Consider the following 12076-nt stretch of genomic DNA (forward strand, 5'->3'; position numbering starts at 1 on the left):
ATGAAAACCATCTCCCTTATTGAACTTTAGACTAGTAAGTGCTTACCAGAGATCCACAATAACCCATGTAATGTACAGTGTAAACCCAAAGAAGTTAGCAGAACTTCAATAAATTAAGGCAATCGATTGCCCTAAGGTTATTAAGTTTATGAACTTAAAAGTTGAAGCTTATAAGAACTCCAACATTTGAATTACGTTTGACTAAAAGTAAAATGTTTAATAATTATATTCACAAATATTTATTAAATACAACTTAAAGTCTTGATTTATGTCTCTAATGTCATGTTCCTGGGTCTGTTGACCCGCGTTTTAAGTTTTAGTTTATTTGGATGTTGTTTATGTTTAAGTTCATTAGATTAGTTCATTTGGTTATTAGACTCCTTGTGTTTTCTTCCCCTGTATTTAAGTTTCCCTCACCCTTTGTGTTTCATGCTGCGTGTCTTATGTTATCAAGCTTGTATTGTCATGTCTGCGTCTCATGTTTCCTGTTTTATTTTGAAGGAGTGATGTGTTCTTTGCTCATTGTATTTAGTTTGACTTCCCCTGTCCTGTCATTAGCCTCATGTCAGTCAGCTGTTCCCCCATGTGTTCCCACTTCCCCTAATCACCTCCTGTGTATTTAAGTCCTCTGTTTTCAGTGTGTTATTGTCAGATCGTCTGTGTTGTTTCTAGGCCAAGTGGTCATGTCAAGTTTTCTTATATCAGGTCCATGTTCCTGTTGTAGGTTTTTATTTAATTTAGCTCACCCAGTTTAGTTTATTGTTAGCCTTGCCTTTTGCCTGCAGTTAATTTGCCAGCCTTAATCAACGGCTCGTGTTTGGTTATTCAAGTCATGTTTTGTTTCGTCTGCATTTGGGTCCACCTTTCACTCTACACACAGTCGACCCCGCTGATTGTGACATCTAATGTGAATAATGTGGCATAACTTAAAAGAAATGAGTACAAGTCATTTTTTGAGTTATGAAAACTGCGTATTTATTGTTCACTTTCATTATCTTTTTTTAATTAAACAATAGTCAAACATCAACATTGAAAACTCAAAAACAAATCACACAAAACTATTTCTATAGTAAACTATATTTAAGAAATATTAAAATAAATCATTTTAAAAAGACTTTTAAGTGCTAAAGACATGGCGTGTACTTTTGAATATCTGAGTAACAGATTTGATTCATTACACTGTAAACTGTTGAAACTCTAAAATGTACATATACCGCTGTCCTGGTTCTGTGATTTGTTAATACCTGCTTGGTTAACCTTCATATTCAAAACAGTGACTATTAGAATTCTATTGTAGTCCAGTGATTGCAACAAAACAATGAAAATAACTCCACCAAAAAACAAAACAAGACACTATGCTTGGATACAGTGATCTGCACACTTAAGTCTCTAAGTTGGGGAACAGTTTACCAGCTTCCAGACTACTGTACTCTGATTGAATACAGTGTTATTCAGTCCCTTGGTAATAATTGTAGTGGTAGATATAGTGTAAAGATCACTCCAATCATTATGAAGAAGTTCATCAGCAGTTCTTGGGAGACCTCCATAAAGTTGTAACAGACTAGGTCGTTGTCATGGATTACTATAACAAAAAAGAGGTGGCTCAACAGGCTCGTCCTGAATGAATGTAAGCTTGTGATCGAAAATTAATCAACTATTTCACAAGATGATTTTGTGACAAATCATCTCTCCAATTCATGATCACTAGCAGTGACCCAGATGATTCTGCAAATCGTCATAATATTTTTATGTCTTTAAGCGTCACCCAGAAACTTTTGGTGTGTAGGAGTTATGTTTGAAAGTTATGTAATATTTTAGCTACAACTCTATATTTTTGTGGTCGTTTTGAGAACAAATTACATGTGGATCGGTAAAAACAGATGATCTATGTTCTTCATAGTAATCAGTTCTGAGGCCACCAAACCCAAGTGACAAATAGAGAGGGAAAGCTGAGATGGTTTGGATATGTGCAGAGGTGGGATAGCAGATATAGTGGACAAGGGATGTTGAAGCTTGAGCTGTAAACAGTAGAAAAGGCAGGAGAAGAAAAAGAGGAAAACAAAAACTGAAAACAAAGTGGGCAAATGCTAGAATTTAAAATCTCAGTTTGAGGTTTGGGTTAAATCTCTTTCCATTGTGAAAGTTTTAAATTTCAGCCGAAACCTTTGCTGTATTAACTGTATTGGAAATCTTCTATTTGAAAATAGGTATTGGCTGAATAAGACGGCTGTGAAGCTTGGCGTAGAACGTGTTGGGCATGCTCGAAATGCTTGCCCAACACCAGGCTATGCTGTGGTGAGAACAGGAACCTGTGTTGTTTATTAAAGTGAGTGAAGTGGGTAGCACATTTGGTTTCTTGTAACATTAGCTGTTGTTGCAAAAGACTGAAACAAGAACTTTTAAAAGGCAGACGTGCAGCAACATATTCCTGATGAAAAAGGTTTTCATCAGAGGGTAAATCTTCATTAAGACACACATCCACACGTGCAATAACACTAAGTGCAATTCTCTTTTTCTGACAATGTTGTATTTTATTCTGTTGTATATAGTATTTTATTCTATTGTGTACAGTATCTTATTCGTATTCTTATTATCTTATCCTATTTTGCTACTGTAACTTTGCACTGTCCACTTTCTGCTGTAACAAAACAAATTTCCTAACAAAGGTTATCTTATCTTATTAACTCCATCCCCTTAAATTTGAAAGAATTTTACATAATACTTGTATACAATAGAGAACATTTATCAAAAAAGGGGGGGAACTTAGCAGGCTGTCTCAGCTACTGTGATGAACTCAGCTAACTTATTAGCTGTTAGCCAGCTGAATGAGAATTGCTTTGCTGACATTTCACTAAAAGAGCTTAGGAAAAAATAGAAAGCTAAAGAAAATTTGAATGCTTATTGCAATACAAACGATGCTGGTAACGAGTGATAAATACAGAACCACCTAATGGACCTGTCACAACACCGGTGTTTGTAGGTTTTCAATGAATCCCACCCTCTCACTTTTCAAAATCAAACAACTGCAGACAAGTGGGCAGACCTCCATATTTAAGAGGAAATGACCTCACTAGTGAAGCCTTACAAAATTAATTAAAAAAAGATCACTTGACTGTTTCTAAAGCTTGCAGTTGATGTAGTTTTTTATGGGAAAAAAATAAAAATAAATAAAAGTCATTAATAAATGAATTGCAGTAAATTCATTATTTTTAAGTCAAACTCTTTTTTTAAATATTTAAAAATTTTATGTAGTGTTTTAAAAAGAAAGAAAAGCAACCAAAAAATAAAGCAAGAAACAAAAACCAGTTAGTTAAACTATTTGTACTTAATGTTAGTGCAAGAACCTGTGAGCACCTGATAAAAGACATTTTACTTTTACTCCATTGTCTTTTCTCAGAATCTCAAACAATCCAGCTCTTGTATCATTTAACAGCTGCTGTAAATCTTTGCATCTTTGCTGTGTTTTATACACTTGACTGAATGCACTTAGACTGAATCGTGAAGGTTTGGTTAACGTTTTTCTTTAAGTCATGATGTTTAAAGAATCCACAGAGCAAGAGACAAGGTATACCCTGGACAGGTCGCCTCTCTCTCGCAGGGCCACCACACAGAAACAGACAATAGTTCACACATAAAGTCAAATCAAAATCACCATTTAACCTGAACCCATGCAAGTCTTTGCACTGTGGGAGGAATCCCTGAGGAGTACCCATGCAGACACAGTGAGAATATATAAACTCCACACAGAAAGGTCCAAAATTCAAATACAGGACCTTCTCGCTGTGAGGTGACAGTGCCATTAACTCCACCATGGTTAACAAAAAGTTAAGCAGAAAACATCTTCCAACTCTGACATTTCACTCTGACTGTGTTTTACTTTGCCTCTTATGGGTGTACTGTACCAGCAGACAAAATGAAATTAGCCCTGTCAGGCAGCTTTAGCTTCAAAATAATACAAACTGGTATCTGCAGAACAGACAAACACAAAGTAAATGCTTTTCACTAATAAGTCATGAGATAAGATGCTGACCTTGGAAGTAAAGCCACTGCCTCGATAAAGAGATATTTCCAATTTGATCAATACAACACAGGGCTGGATTTGAAATGCCAGCTGGCAGTTTGTAGCTTGTGGCCATTCCAAGCCCCAATGTCATTGATCATGTATCCTTAACAAGGCACTAAGACCTTTGTAATGCTGCACTTTGGGCTTAATTGTTCCCAGAACATGCATACATGTTGCTCTTAAATCTGAAGCTCAAGTCTGAAAGGACAGTTTCAACTATCCTTGTGTAAAATAGCTGCCATTATAAACCGGTGTCTGTTTTGTAATCATTGCAGTTTGATTAAATTCTCTTGTAATGGTTCCCTGCTGTTATTTATCAGATGGCTCCAGCTTATATAGATAAAGTCAGTGGAAGTGGAAAGAATACTACAGAGTCTACATCAAAATTCTGATCATGGGGCAACTTTTTTGGATTTGAAGTGGATTATTTTGGGATTTCAGCCTTAAATGCAAGGATATCAAACAAATAGCAATGAACACAGTTTAACCTGAAATCCTTGTGATGATTGAAAAAACTCACTAATTATTCAGCACTCTTACAGCTTACTGGACTCTTACAGCCGCTGTATCGCAGATATTCAATGATTTAATGACCACCTTTATATACACAGATGTTGAGCATTAATCACAGTAAGTGTCATGGAAAAGGTCAATGCCTCTGTAATAGGTTGCTATCTTATTTTTTCTTCATATATAAATAATATATATAAATAACGAACAATTTTTCACCATCCATTATTTCCTGTGTGACCGATGTTTCACCTATTAGACTGCAAGGCAGCCAAAAATGTCATCTGTGTCACTGACATTGTAAATGTCAAGGCAACACAAGCTTCTACATTTCAGTTTGTTATGTTAGGTCTGATTCACTGAATTAATTTGGTTATAGATAATATTATGCAGCTTTATTTTGCTTTTTCCCAGCCAAAAGTCTTCACGCTAAAACAATGTTTTCAGTTCTCTCTCTCTCCCTGTGTGTTTGTGTGTGTGTGTGTGTTTGCCAAAATTCATTTATCTCTTTGAATATTACATCTCAAAAGGCTGAACCATGCTTTAAGTTTGCAAATCTATACCAAATGAAGAAATCACTGTCATGGCCCTGTACACCGACCAATTTCAAAATATGTCAATCTAAACTGCTGTGTGATAAATGCTCAAAAAAGAAGCAGAAAAGGACAAATAACACAAACAGATATGGAACCATGTAGAAGAGACTAAAAGTCTGATTAGTGCAGTTTAGCCATATGGCCATCCAGTCAATTTTCAGCACTCTATAGAGACATTCTTATGGGCTTGGAAACTGAGGATGTTTAATCACTGGATGCTCCGCCAAGTGGAAAATATATCCCTATATTAGTAAGATGACATGATGTACTGAGTGCCTGTAAGAGTCTCCAATTCAGATTTTCAGGAACTGTGTTACAGATTAAACCCATTACCAGCTATTTTACTCTGTTTCTAGTTCAGTCTGTAATTTTGAGATGTTCTTTTCAGAGAACTGAATTACTGCTTATGTGTGTTTAAGGATTATCTTTGGTGCAATGTTTTCTGATATTATGAAGCTGTAATCTGTAATATTATGTTTTATTTTTTTTATCTGCCCTGTGGTCAGAGCATTTTTCTAACGTTCTCCTCACATGGAGAAAACATTATTATGATATACTGTAGATGGAATCACAAATAGTTGGCAGCAGGTCAAAATGAGCTGTTCAACTTTTACTTTTTATACTTTTGGAATATTTGCTGTTATCCTGACAACAAAAAGAAAGAAAAAAGGTCTCAGTATTTAGCACCATATAGATTATTCACAAAGCTATTTGTCTTTAACTGTTAAACTTTAACTGTTGTGATTCATGCTATCACTGCTTAATTATAAGTTACTGCACAGAGCGCCAGCTGGCAGGGAAAGCAGGTTCTCTCTTCTTAAATTGAGGTTGAATAAAGGCAGCAAGCCAAAACTATTTAGTTAAATCTTAAAAGTCAGCTACAGAGATTTTTACAGAACTTTAAGACCAACACTGTTTTGCACAAAGTCTCAATTTTAATCTATGTTTTACCCCCAAAAGACCCTGTCAAGGACCCTAAATATTTTAAAAATTCTCATGTTAAAAGTTAAATGCACTGTCTGTCTTCATATATGGACTATATTCAAATTTGCAGAGACTGAAAATATATATTCTGTTTTTTAAACAGCTACCCATTAAGCAAGCTCCAACAAACACATCATGAATCACTGCTGCATGCTGTTTTATTTTCTTATGTGCAGAGAAAAGAATCTCATATAAAACTAAATCCAGTCATTGTGTTTTACCTGAAAAGTACCTGTTAAATTAAAATAGTTATGTTACAAACTCTAAGCTCTTTTTTGTGGTTATTTCTCAATTTCATATTTTTATTTTTTATTTTTTTATTTTTTTTTTTACCTCACATCATTTAAAAAATTGGTTATTAGATAATAGTAACAGTACCTCTTTCGCCTTATAATATTGTTTGGCAACAAGTGGATTTTCAAGCAGGATACCAGGAAGCAGTTTTAGGGTTTTATTGGAAACAAGTGTTTGAGAGAAAGGTGGCTGGGATGGAGTCCAGGGCTGGCTGGAGACAGGGCTTTGGAGAGACGAGGCACTGAGTTTGCCAGGGGAGAGTGGGTTGGCAGGAGAGCACCAGGTAATAGATGAGCAGGGTTGCTAGCAGGCACACACAAGTGATCCAAGCACACAGAAGGAACTGTTTAGCATGAAGGAAAGTATAAGGCAACAAACTACCAGCACAGCAGACAGAATTATTGGGTGAAGAGTGGCTGGAGAAGTTAGAGATGAGATGATGAGGTGCAGGCAGGTGAGAAAGCCAGACAAAGGAGGGGAAGGGAGGAAGCGACACCCAGAGATGCAGACAGACAACATTAAATGTGCGGGCAGACACACACACGGATACACACATGGACACACAGACACACGCAGCTTTTTGAGCTGGCAGACACCCTTGTCAGTCTACACTTGTGAAACATCCATGCCATTTAGTTCAGTTGAAATTTTATATTGCTGCAATGGAAAATTGCTTTAGCTCATTTGAAACTGTTTATTTCATTTTACCCAAAATTAAGAATCCCATGTGGAAAAATCAACAAATACTTTGTCCTTAAGTTAATATGTACTTCAAGTGTATTTCAGTGACCTGACGGCGAGCACTGGGAGGGTCATGTTTTTTTTTTTACTTTTCCAGTGCATTCAAAACCATCAGGCCGACCCTTTTGGGTGATAAGCTAACAGCAATGCAGGTGGATGCTTCTCTTGTGTCCTGGATAGCTGACTAACTGACAGGAAGACCACAATATGTGCGTTGTCAACATCTGACAAGGTGATCAGCAACACAGGGGCACCACAAGCGACCGTCCTCTCCCCTTTCCTCTTCACCCTCCACACCACAGACTTCAGCCACAGCACAAAGACCTGCCATCCTCAGGTTTATCTGATTACTCTGCGGTGGTTGGATGCATCAGTGAGGGTGATGAGATGGAGTACGGGGCTGTGGTCGACTCCTTTGTCACGTGGTGTGCACAGAATCATCTGCAGCTCAACGTAACAAAGACCAAAGATTTGATTGTGGACTTTAGGAGGACCAGGAAACCAGTGATCCCCGTTTTAATCCAAGGAGTTGGTTTGGACATTGCGGAGGACATTGCAGGGAACTGTACACATAGATAATTAACTGGACTGTGCTAAAAACACCACTGCACTCTACAGGATGGGCAAGAGTCGTCTCTATTTCCTAAGGCAGCTGAGGTCTTTTAACATCTGTTGGAAAATGCTCAAGAATGTCTATGAGTCTGTTGTAGCAAGTGCCATCCTCTATGCTGTTGTATGCTGTCGCAGATGCTAACAGACTCAATAAACTGATCCACAATCACAGTAATGTTGTGGGGATGGATGTGGAAACCCTTAAGGTGGTTTAGGAGTGGCGGATGTTGTCCAAGATAAGGACATTTCTGGACAATACCTTCTACCTACTCCATGATGTGCTGGCCACTCACAGGAGCACGTTCAGGCAGGGGCTGAGATTACCCAAATGCAACACCGAATGACACATGAAATCATTCCTGCCTGTGACTATCCCCTCCTGCATATAAAGCACAGTGCAATAGTGACATCCTTTTGCACACCCTCTACAGTGAAAATAACAAATAAAAAGTTTTATAGTTTACGGTTTAGAGTAAAATGTCAAACATACATATTTAATCTCTGTAATATTCTGGATATTTATAATTGAGCCATTTGTATATATTAGAGCTATTTCTTTTATTTTTTAACTTATACATAATATACTGTATTATTTAATTTAGTTCAGTCTGTTACTGCTCTTATTGTTTTGGAGCAACTGTAACCACATAATTTCCTCAGGGATTAATAAATGATTCTGATTCTGAAGTCAAAGGTGATTGTGTCACATGACCATGTGACGTCACTCACATGGCTCTGTGCTATTATTTCACTTAAGCAGTGAACATATTTGGTTCTGGACTGATCTACACTGTCAGCTCGAGCTATCCCAGAGAGCTCAAACACAACAAATTGTTCATGGAGATTTCATGGAGAAAGAGACATGTGGACACTGCAATGTTTTGTTTGTCTTTTAGAGCTAATTTGTATTCAGATACACTTCAGGGAAAGTCTAAGGAATTTCTGTGAGTTTATATTAGGAAGGAACAGACTCAAATTTAGGAGAAATTAGAACTACAGTGTGTTTTCACAGTGATAGAAATGTTAATGAATACATTAGCAATATCACTTTTTAGGGGAATCGTTTTGCTTAATTTTGTCTGATGTTCTTTTTTTTCTCTTTAGCAACTGTTGTGTAAATAGCACTGATAACTTCAGTACTTTATTTTTTAATTTCTATTGATTTTTTTGTACATAAAACGCAGCCTTTGTTTAAAAAACACTCTATAATAAATTTGGTCCTTGAAAGGAGAATGTATCTTTGTTTCTAGCAAGCTGATTGCGACAAAATTTTGGTTTTACCTTTAAAAAAATCTGCTTTTTTAAGCAGATTTTTTAAAGGTAAAATTTGAGCAATTTTTTAAAGTTGGTTTAGAGAAACATTTTTTCAGTGTATATCGATAGCCCAGATACCTGAGTTTCTATAGTATTTTTTTGTAGTCTGACATGTGGTTTACAACCAGTGATTTAACACATCTTTTTCTAAATGTAACTGCAGTTTGAGTTGCATTAGTTCATGCAGTCAACATTCAAAGAATATACAATTTCATAGACATTCAACTATTGAATGAGAGGCTCAGAGTACATTTAATACCCTTATATTAATGGTCTATTTTCCGGGAAGGTTTGCTTTAGCTCAATAAAGGAATTGATGATAAATATTAAGTACTAACAACAAATAAGATTTGAGCCCAAATATCTGCAGTGAAACATTTGGTTTAGTTTATTTTATATGAAATCTCACCATTCAAAGAGAGTCATCACAACTTTACAACAATGCAATAAAATAAATAAATACACAAATAAACAACTGTAAAATCCCAGAGCTTTCATGTCCACCTATTTGCTGTCAGGGTGTAATCAGTAATATTTATTGACCTGGTTTCATGCAAGGCATGTCATGTTTTTTTTGTTTTGCTTGACTTGTAGGAGGATGCACATAAACAATAACATTTGCAGGGCCAACATGTCTGTAGATCTTTGTCTTGAAGCTACGTTTATTATGCATGCTGTATATGCACTACCCTGCTCCACTCCTGCATTTCAAAGATACAGGCATAGCTAGAAATGTCACTGAATTTGGAGGTGTTGAAATCTACTATAGCCATGCAAGTCTGCTGACTGAGTTGTTGTTGGAAATAAAATGTTTCCATTTCTAATTGAGGTCAGAACTTGTTTTTTTTTTTAATAAAGAGGAATCACTAAAATAAATTTAACAATTGGCATACAGTGTAAAATATTATGTATTTGAGGCATCTCCTCTGCACTCTCATTTTTATCCAACAGACTGAAAAGCTATGAAAAATAATAAAGCCTGATGTTCTCATCTTTCCACAGAAGTGTCTTTCTTGCCAAATCTAATTTCAATCTGTTCTAGGCTCTCTCTCAACTAAAACATCTCTGATTCAGTCCCTTTCATATTCATGTACAGTGCCAAAGTACTATGGAGAAGAACTACTTACTCACTCACTCTGTGTGATTTTAGTTTACTGTAATGTGCTGTAGTGCATTGTAATTCTGTAATGACATTTGTGGGGGAAAAGAAAGACTTCATAGCACTCTGTGCAGTCATGTGAAAACAACACACATTGTGATTCGATACCTTCTATATCAAATTTCAGCAGCAATATTTGAAGTAATCGTTTTCTGTATGACTCTGTGAGTCTCTCAGATCACTGAAGGAATTTTGACACACTCTTTTTTACAGCAGTGCTTCAGTTAATTGAGGACAGTAGGGATTTGTTTTGTGCACAGGTATCTTAAGATCCTGGCACAGTATTTCAATCAGGGCGAGGTCTGGACTTGGTCATTGTAAATTTGCTGCTCTGCTTGGGATCATTGTCCTGTCACATGACCCAAAGTGGGACAAGCTTTAGCAGTAACCTTTGTTGGACAGATGGCCACATACAGAGGTTTACAAGTTAGACTGAATGACTGCAAGTTGCCCAGGTCCTATGGCTGCAAAACAAGCCCTAACTATCATCCGTCCACCACCGTGTGCCACAGTTGATATGCTATGTTTGGTTTTTGCCAAGCATAGTGCTGTGAATTATGGCTAAAGATCTCCACTTTGGTCTGGTATGTCCAAAGGAAGTTGTTCCTGGAGTCTTGTGGTTTTTTTCTTCAGGTGCAACTTTCCAACGCTAAGTTTTGATACCATGTTCTTTTCTAGGGAGAAGAGGCTTCCTCTTGACAACCCTTCCAAACAAGCCATGCTTGTTCAGTCTTTTTTCTTATCGTATTGCTAAAGGAGGAGACCTGCAGTCTGAGACAGTTTCTCCAAGCATGGCCTGACCTTTGGCTGAATTTTCCGAGATTCCCACTCCTGAGAAGATGACATTGCATTAATACACACCTGAATGTGTCAAACCTGCAAACTGCCAAAACCTCTGCTTTTACTGAGGCGCTCACGAATTTGATCAGCATCACCTGACTGCTATTTACCATCTTAACTTCTCTGAAAACAGTAAAGATGTACTTAATATTTCACAGGACTGCTTAGAGTCCTGTGAAAGCTTCCTTCCTTCACATGACTGTAGGCTGAAATAAAAAATAAAAAAATCAAACCAGGTGGTGCGTTCCAGTTTTTCAGGTCTCTGCTTTGGTTAATGTAAATTAATTTTCTGACATCATCTCTTTGCGCATGACGAAAAGTACATATTGCTTATTTTACAGCTATAAAAGAATCCACATGGAAATGTTGAATGAAATTAAAACTGGCTTTATTATTAGCATGAATGTTCTATGGCTCTTTACTGGTCCTCGGATGCTTTTAACTAAAGAGCGTGACTACTTCACCATTAATCATTATGATCTAGCTAAAATGAAAACAGTGAAGGTGAAAGAAGTTATGATAATTTTGTTCTGGTGTGACTTTCACAATGAGATTATTTGTTGCTGGAGCATTTTCTGTAATTTGTGCATTAATTATAATGGAAGACGAGCCAAGCTGTGCCACGGGAGAGGCTTACGCAACTTATTTTTCAAACGTGCTGCAGCATCTGTTCTTGTTGATACCTAGCGCATTGTAGAGATAAAAGCGTTCCTATAACAGAGGAAGCAAGTGTAGATTTTTATTGCCAGTTAATTTTTCGTAGTCTTTCATTTCTAAGTAACGTGAATAATTTATGAGATCATTAGCATAATTAATTCTAGCAAACAAATGCACATTTTTTACTTTTACGGCCCTCTTTTTTTACTGGGCCTAGCTGGGATGTGTGCTGTGGTGCTCACTACATCATCAAACAAAGGAATTAAAGATTGAGTTCAACTAAATTAATATGATTTTCATTATTCT

This window comes from Rhamphochromis sp. 'chilingali', assembly GCF_963969265.1.
Source record: "Rhamphochromis sp. 'chilingali' genome assembly, chromosome: 9".
Lineage (NCBI taxonomy): Eukaryota > Metazoa > Chordata > Actinopteri > Cichliformes > Cichlidae > Rhamphochromis > Rhamphochromis sp. 'chilingali'.